Raw genomic sequence first — 9535 nt, forward strand, 5'->3', positions numbered from 1 at the left:
TGTTACCACCAATGTTTTCAATAGCTGATGGACCATAAAGATCAATATGCATTAAATCCAGTGGTTCAATGATTTTTGTATTCATTATGGAAGCATGACTCTTTCTTCTTTGTTTTCCGAGTTCACATGCAACGCATAATTGTTCCTTTTCAAAATCTAGAAGAGGAAGTCCCCGAACTATATCACCAATTACGAGCTTGTTGATATCCTTGAAGTTCATGTGAGAAAGCCTCTTGTGTTAAAACCAACTGTCATCCGAAGATGCTTTCACAAGCAAACAAACAGATGGTTTCCCTTGAATCAGATTTAGATTGCGAGGGTACATTTCTCCTTTCCCTTTTGACTTCAGAAGTACTGTTTTAGATTCCTTTTGTATGATTTCTGAACCTTCTTCATCAAAATATACTTTGAGACCTGTACCTACAACCAATTGATCAACACTAATTAGATTGTGTTGTAAACCTTCAGCATAAGCTACCTTCCGAATTGTGAATCCCCCATTAGTTATCATGCCATATCCCTTTATTTCTCTAGTAGCATTGTTTCCATATTTCACTTTTCCTCTATCTTTCAAAGTCCGATACGCTCTTCATTCATATTCCCTTCCTATTATGTGATGAGAACAACCAATATCAATATACCATTTGGAATCACACTGCTCGACATGCATAACATGCAAAATTTAAACAGATTGAGGAACCCAAAGCGACTTGGTCCTTGTGAGAATTTCGATTGAATAGGACAAATCTTTGTTTTTTCAACCCACAATTATTTTCTGATCAAAGTATTGTTTATCTCTTTCTCCATTTTAAAAACTTTAATTTTTTCATCACAAAGATTTATTTTAACAAAATCAGATTTCTGTGAATATTTTCTTTCTATTGTAAAGCCATATTATCCAAAAACTCATTTTCTTCCTCTTTTAACTTTGCTTCATATTCTTCGAGAGTGAGTTCTGGATTGGAAACGACTTTGTTTTCAACAATGACATCTTTTGATTTAACAATTAATTTTGAAAATTGTGATTTAGGTTAATGACTCGATTTTTGGTTTCTGGATTTCAGATAAATCAATATTTTGATTAAAAGATCTTGGTGAACTGACAGAACTCTTATTTGAATTCATTCCATTTTTCTTCCAAAATTGTTTTCTTTTAGCCAAATTCATTTCGTATTTCGCATTCATTTGCCTTTCTTTGCAAGAATTTCCTCAACACATTTTCAAAAGTTTGATTTCAGTTTTTCTTTTTAATTAGGTATTTCATTATTTTCCAATGAAGTTTCATTTGAAACTTCTTTTGTACCGCTCGGTCCAGCCTCATCTCCAAAAATGGCTCACACGATTCAATGGTTCAGAAAATTATTTTCCTTATGATTTCTAGGAAGTCATTTCTGAGAGACCTTCTATTTCATCAGCATTGTCAATTGGCTTTGACCAAAAATCCCCATCACACTCTTTTGCATTATCAGGATCAACCATGGACGTTAATTCAGAAGTGTCATTTTTTAGTCCTTGTTTTACAAAAACTTGATTTTAAGTTTTTTGGATTATTGGAAAAATTGTTACTTCTTCTTTCAATTTTGTCTTCTATAGAAATTTCACTCATTTCACTTTCATCAAATTCAGAAATATTCTCAGAATTAAGATTATTATCTGAGTTCAATTTATTGCATAATAAGTTATATTTCTACATAGCGCTCATTTTGATTTCTTTTTTATCTTCTTCAGTCAAAATATATTTTAACATGTTTTTATTTTCTTTGGACTTAATATATTGTTCAATTTTCTTAAGTTCAATTCTGTAAGAATAACAAGCATTGTCTCCTGAAGATACAATTGATTCACATTTATAACATTCAACATCAATCTCATCTTATTTTAGTTCAAGAGAAGGCAAAATCATCTTCTACAAACCCTTACCTATTTCGGAATCTAAATGAAGTTAATTTATATTGAAGTACAATCGTTTAACAAGAAAACAGAAAATATTTTGTTATTTCAAAATACTCTAGTATCTCTCTTAAGCAAAATAACATTATCTCTAAATCTATTTAGCTCAACCTCCATGGCTTCTATTCTAATACATCTCTCCTCATTCTTAAAAGTTATCCTGCTCATATTATCATTCAGATTAGAATTACTGATATCAGTCTTTTTTAAGCTATCGTTAAAATTAGAAATCATATAACGTAAATCATTCAATTCAGAATCATAACATGATGTATGAATATTAAGAGAATATAGTGTACCTGGTCGACAACCCTCTCACATTCACTCACTTTCTCTTTGATTGATTTCGTTGCAAAATAGCTAACTGGAGTTTTTCCACCATAAGTGATGAATCCTTTTCCTTCTGAACTCTTACTCTGAACCATCATACATTTTCCTGCAAACCCTTGCTTTTCATATTTCACAATGAGACAATCACCATTAGCAGGTTTCATCACTTCATCATCTTCTGAGTCAGTGGAACACACTTCAACCTTTCCACTTGTTGCGTTTTGTATACTACAACTCCTATGGTGCGTAGAAAACCCTAAATGCTTTGGATCTATATTTTCTCTAATTATACATGCAATATTATTTCCAAAGCATTAAGCCTAAAATTATCATACATTTGACATAAACAACATAAAAATGAGTTATACAATTACCTCTTGTTGTAGCTTGTAGTTTTGGCATTTAAGAACTTAGCACCTCAAATGTGATGTCTCGAATGGTTCAAAAACACCATGAACAAAGGAGGACTTTTGCGTGAGATTCTATGAACTCAAAATCGGTTATTGGAACTCCAAGAACACACTAGTGTAACCTATTTTAGCTATAGGGTTACGTGTGCGTGTGTGTGTGTGTGTGTGTATATATATATATATACATATATATTGTAGGATTCTAAGAGTCATGATTAAACCCTAATCCATACCCTTAGGCTTATTATCCATAATCCATATGGAGTAACTCTTCATGGATTCTTTCATAAACTTAGTCAATCATGTATCATAAACATAACCAATATATATATATATAACTAATTGTTGGACAAGGTGTCTAAGTCCATAACTCTATTTCTAGTAAATACTTGACCCGACCTGGCATGGTCCATTTGGGTTGCATGGCATCATGCAATTGAATAAACTAAATGAGAGAAATAACACTTATGGTTATTAATATAGTATAAGTTCTAATATTTTACTAATATTAGTTAATTAGTTTTGATCAAGAATTAATTTAGAATTAATTAAGTGATCAAAAGATAACTAATTAGATATATGAGTAGATTAAGTAAATCTTCCATATCATATATAGTGGGCTAACAGGTTCCATGGATTGTCAAGTTAGGTTCCACTTATAGGATGCTCCATGGAGTTAACCCATGGATCAAGAAATGAAGAGTCATGGAACATTAGGGTTTACCTAAAGCAACACACTATATAAGCAATGTAACTCTCGCCAAAATCGGTTACACTAAGAAACAAGAGGATTTGGCCGATTTTGCATGTGTTAGAGTATTCTCTCAAGTTTATTCTTTACATTTGGTGTTGTGTGAAGAATTTGAGGCATCACACTTGAGGTACTAGGCTCACAAGGTTTCAAGGGACACTTTCAACAACAAGATATGTGGTTCTATCTTTTATACAAAGAAAATTGTACCCCATATATGCTAGATAGGTTCATAACCTTGGAAAACAACTTTGCATGATAATTAGAAAAACATAGATCCAAGGTTATTAGGGTTTCATGTACACTTAGGAAGTGTTAGGATGCTCAAAACCCATCAGTGGTATCAGAGCTTAGGCTTGTTTGTTGATTATTTGTGCAAACTACTCTATTAACTCTATTAACTCATAAGTTACAAGAAATGAAAAGTTTTGAAAGTTTACAAAACTTGCTCTCAAGTTTTGGAACAAGTAAAGTCTTGATTAAAACTTTAGTTCCAACCCTTAGAATTTTAAAAGTTAAAATTCAACCCTTATACTTATAATAATATTATATATATATATATATATATATATATATATATATAAGATCAAAGTCGTCTTACCGCTAGTACGCCTCATTCACGAAGCTAATCTGTAAGGTGGGTATAAGGTTGTTGCCTATAAAATAGCAACTTAATGGGTGTCCACTCTCACCCACCGCTTGCTTGACTGGTGGAGGGTCGTTAGCCGAACGGGTAGGACAAGGACTTATAAATTCGCATTAAAAGTATAATGATAATTATAAAGTAACTAAATGTTTTATTAAATTCCCAATCTTAGTTACTTTAGGAAAAATGTGAAAAAGGTGCTAATCCATGAAATTACACTTTGCACTTTGTCTAAGTCGTTAGTGGAGCATGTGTGGTTAACCGGCACACTAACTTGGACTTCACAAGGTAGGTAAAAGGTGACTTAATGTTTATCATAGTATCGATGGAGCGTGTGTAGTTAACCGGCACATCAATTGAGGGGCAATACATTAAGGGTACCAAGTAATTTGCATGGTTACTTCACACCTCGTTTTGTGATGCTCAGCATCCCAGTCACAAAACCTAGAGGGCACACTCGAGATTGAAACATGCCTTTGAAAAGTTCATTGAATCTCAAAAGAACCTAGGAGTTTCTATGAACCAAATTAAATATTTTTAATATTTTGGTTTTGGTGGAAATTGGTGAATCGTCATTCACCTACCTTTCAAATATGTTATGACTTAGATTACAGCATACATCTTCTAAGTATAATATATTGTGATTGGGTCCTAGCATTAATACTACATTTGGGTGTTTTATTAAGGACTATCTCTATTTCTAAACTAAACTTTTCTTCTTTTCAGATGTCTGCAAACACTGCTGCTTCTGGCTCTAATCCTAATGGCTCCTTTTCTCTAATGAACTTGTGTGGGAAAGTCACTTTTGATGGATCCAACGTTAATGAATGGATCAGAAACATCCGAATGATTACCTGCTAGGAGGAAAAAGAATATGTCCTGGATAAGGAGCTTAAGGAGATTGATGAGATAGTTGCTACTCCTCAAGAGATCGCTGACTTTAGGGCACATGAAAGGGATGCCACCAAGGTGGCATGCATCATGGTGGCCACTATGACAGCCAACCTCCAAAAGTCCTACGAGGACTTCTACCCTTTTGAAATGCACCAAGATTTGATGGAAAGATACCATCAAAGTGCAAGACAAGAGAGGTATGAAATCATCTCCTCCATGATAACAACCCGAATGAAGGATGGAGAACCCATCACAGGTCACATGCAAAAAATACAAAGATTTGTGGACCGCTTGCTGAAGCTTAATGTGAACTTCCCCGAGGAGCTAGCAATAGATATTGTTTTGCACACCATACCTTCATGTTATGATCAATTCCGCATGACATACCACATGAACAAGGAAGAGGTCACTCTCTGCAAACTTCAAGGACTCTTAAAGACTGCAAAAAGTGGTCTTAACGGTAAGATGGTTGGTACTACTCCTACTCCTACCAACTCCGCCCTTCTCTTGGCAATCGGGAAAGAACGAGGGAAGAAAAGAAAGAGTTCTTCGAAGGGTACCAAGGCTAGGACCCTTGATGGCTCTTCTTCAAGTGGAACAAAGAAAGGTTTCTTCACTCCTTCTTCTAACCCAAAACAGGCTGAATGCTTCTATTGCCATGAAAATGTACATTGGAAGCAAGAACTGCCCATAGTACCAGCAAGATGCGAAGGATGGGAAAGTTAAACCCAACCATGCAGGTATTTACGCTATCTTATCTAATAACTCACCCCATTCTAACTCATGGGTCCTTGATACCGGTTGTGGTATTCATATATGTTCTGATTTGCAGGGACTAAGAAAAAGTGAGAATGTGGAGAAAGGAAGAATAAACTTGATCATGGGAAACAGGAAAGCTTCACCTGTCACCAAGATCGGTTTTTATACTTTATCACTAACTAGTGGGTTTAGTTTAGATTTAAATAAATGTTGTTATTCACCATAAATGGCAAGAAATATTATTTCCTTTCATGCATTGTATAAACAAGGTTTCACCTTTTCATTTGATAATGAAGTTGATCGATTAATGCTTTCTTTAATAATGTTCTTTATTTTAAAGCAGTACCTTGTGATGGCGTGTATGAAACTGTATCTGTGGTTGATAAATTAGGAAATAATGTATTGTGTATTGATTCTGTTAATAATAATAACTTGGATAAAGCATCATTATGGCATTGTCGTCTTAGACATATAAGCAAGTAACGCATAGGCCAACTCCAAAAGGATGGAGTCTTGGAGTCATTTAACTTAAAGTCTGATTATAGTAGCGAATCATGCTTACTTGGAAAAATGACAAAGTCACCCTTCACATGTTCTTGTGATAGGGGTGAAGGTTTGTTGGATCTTGTGCACACGGATGTGTGTGAACCATTCAAACATGCCACAAGGGATGCTAGTCGTTATTATTTGACTTTTACTGATGATTATAGTAGATATGGATATGTCTAATTAATCAAGCATAAGTCAGAGTCTTTCGAAAGGTTTAAGGAATTTAACCAGGAATTCAAGAATCAATTGGGCAGGAACATTAAGATGCTTCGATCCGCAGTTGAATGGTGTGGCTGAGAATCGCAGTTGAATGTGGTGAGTATCTTAGTTCAGAGTTCCTCGACTATCTTAGGGAATGTGGGATTGTCTCACAATTGACACCTCCCAGGACACCGCAGTTGAATGGTGTGGCTGAGAATCGTAATCAAACCTTGTTGGATATGGTTCATTCCATGATGAGTCGAGCTTCGCTACCAATCTCATTCTGGGGGTATACCTTACAGACTGCCACCCATATTCTTAATCTAGTCCCTACAAGGAAAGTTGGCAGAACTCCTAACGAGATGTGGACTGGTAAAGTACCCAAACTAGACCACATTAATATTTGGGGTTGTGAGGCTTTTGTGAGGTGCGAGTACCATGATAAGCTAGAACCCCGAAGCGAGAGGTGTATTTTCATCGGCTACACACAAAGATCCTTTGGTTACCTCTTCTACAGACCTAGTGATAATGTGGTCTTTGTAGCAAGAAGAGGAGTCTTGAGAGAGAGAGAGAGAGAGAGAGAGAGAGAGAGAGAGTTTATAAGCCAATGAGACAGTGGGAGGAAAATTGACCTTGAAGAACTTCAAGAGTCAAATGGTGAAGGAACATCAAACCCTAGCCCTCAACTTGAGGAGGAAACTCCTGTTGAGCCAATTGACGACTTTGTACCTCTAAGGCGTTCCACGAGAGTTAGGAATGCACCTGAGCATTACTATGGTTTCCATATTACTGTGGAAGGTGAGACACTTATTAGTGGTGAGACACTAGTAGGTCTAGATGAACCTAACAGCTCCGTGGAAGCTATGGCAGGCCTTGAGTCTGCTAAATGGAAAGAGGCTATGGATGGCGAAATACAATCCATGTATGACAATAAAGTTTGGAATTTGGTTGAGAATGTACCATGTCGTAAGACTGTAGGGTGCAAATGGATCTTCAAGAAGAAGTGAAAGACCCCAACTTTCGTATTTATGAAAGACTCAAACTTTCATACTATTTCAAAATATTTCTTAAGTTACTTCCTCAAAACATGCTACATGCATATTTATAAAACAATATTTTATATTGATAAAGTGATTACAAAGGATTGGATACAAACCGACTAAGCTTTATTACAATTTCATGTCTACCTAGGAATCTACTATTCATACACATACATGAACATTAAAAATACAGAGAAATACTATTAACTATTCTAAATCTTTTAGCAGTATAAAGCTATATTGGAATACTCATCACCTGCAATTGTTAAATATTGAGAGGAATAAGCGATAACGCTTAGTGAATTCAATAGATAGATACAATATAATCTTATGCCTTACATATACCAATATGACAGAAGCAGAAGGGAACAAGAAGACATATGTGAAATCATGTGACAAACGTTCATATCAATCAAAGACTTTATTCAAAGATATACTTTAACGATTTCAATACTTGATATGCATCAATAAAGCTTTGGCCCAATTGGCACAGAAGACATATAATTTCTGATTAACATTTTGGTAGATTTTAGGCTTATAGCCCTATCTAACCATTTGCCAATACCATAGAATATAGTTCATTCTCTTACGGAGTCATGCTCTACATGGTCAGAGGCTACATACCATTCCTATCAAACCTTATGCCAATGCCATAGAATAGAAGTCATTCTCTTATGGAGACATGCTCTACATGACTAGAGGCTACGTACCAGTACCAATGTGAATCTAAGTCCTTTCACAGATCACATGGTCAAAGGTATTATAATTGCTATAAACATGGCGAATAAAATAACACGGGAGAATAACTCAGAATAATAACACTGAGAAGCATATAGCACATATAACACATAACATACAATTGTTCCTATACATTGAACTCACCTTAAGTTAACCCGGGGTTAAAATAGTAATTTGGACAGCATTTCGGCTTTAAATATGTCTTTCTATGTTGAAAACCGAGAGCTTAATTGAAAATCGGGCTCTACGAAGGTAGGGATTCAAAACCGAAAAGATAAAATTTACGGGCTTCTCGGGGGTTTTGGGATGTGTTTCGGGTGCTAAAATTTATACCGGGGCTTCGGGAAAAGTCAAAATAAAGAAAATATGGAAAAAGGGGCCAAAAATGGCAATTTTTAAAAATTACCTGGGAGATCTCGTAGCCCTCCGTTTTATAGGGTCGAGATGCGAGGCCGGATTAGAAGGGCGCGTCAGCAGCAGTAGCTTGGTGGCAGCGAGGGAGGAAGACACGCAGCTTAAGCAAAGCTCGGACACGCGAAGGGGGCAGCTGGCGCTTCGGAATCTGGATCAAACACGCGTCGGACTTTGGACGTGCCACGATTCGGATGACTCAGCGAGATCGGACACTTGTGCGATAGGCGGCGTTGCGAGGCGAGGCCACGTCTCCGGTGACGCACCTGCTTCGTGCGAGGTGACGCGGCCGATTACTATTCATGCGAGATTTCTTGATTTTTGAGCCCCGAACTTCTAAAATCCATAACTTCCACATACGAGCTCCGTTTTTGACATTCTTTATATGCACGCTTAGTTAAAATTATGCTCTACAACTTTTGTTTAGACTTCGTCGGCTATATTTGACTTTATTTTTAATATTATTATTTTTAGCAGACCGAGACAGGAAAATCCGTTAAAAATTCATAACTTCTTCATCCGACATCCGTTTTCGTCAGACTTTTTACCGTTGTACTACATATGACGAGACCTTCGATTCTCGTTTAGGATGTATCGGTAAAATATTGCTCAATCTAAAATTCGAGTTTTTAGTTGTCTACTGCTAAGTTGAAACTTCGAAAAATCATAACTTCCTCATACGAAGTTAGATTTTGGCGTTCTTTTTATCGAATTTCTCGGTTTAACGAATACTACGACTTTCATTGAGATTACTAAGGATAAAAAGTAGTTTATTAAAAACTCACTTTTTACATCATTCGGCGCCGTGCAGGTTTTGTCGCGGATCTTCGATTGGTCATAACTTCTTCGTTATAAC

This window comes from Lactuca saligna, chromosome 9 (assembly GCF_052625555.1).
Source record: "Lactuca saligna cultivar CGN05327 chromosome 9, ASM5262555v1, whole genome shotgun sequence".
NCBI classification, from domain to species: Eukaryota; Viridiplantae; Streptophyta; class Magnoliopsida; order Asterales; family Asteraceae; genus Lactuca; species Lactuca saligna.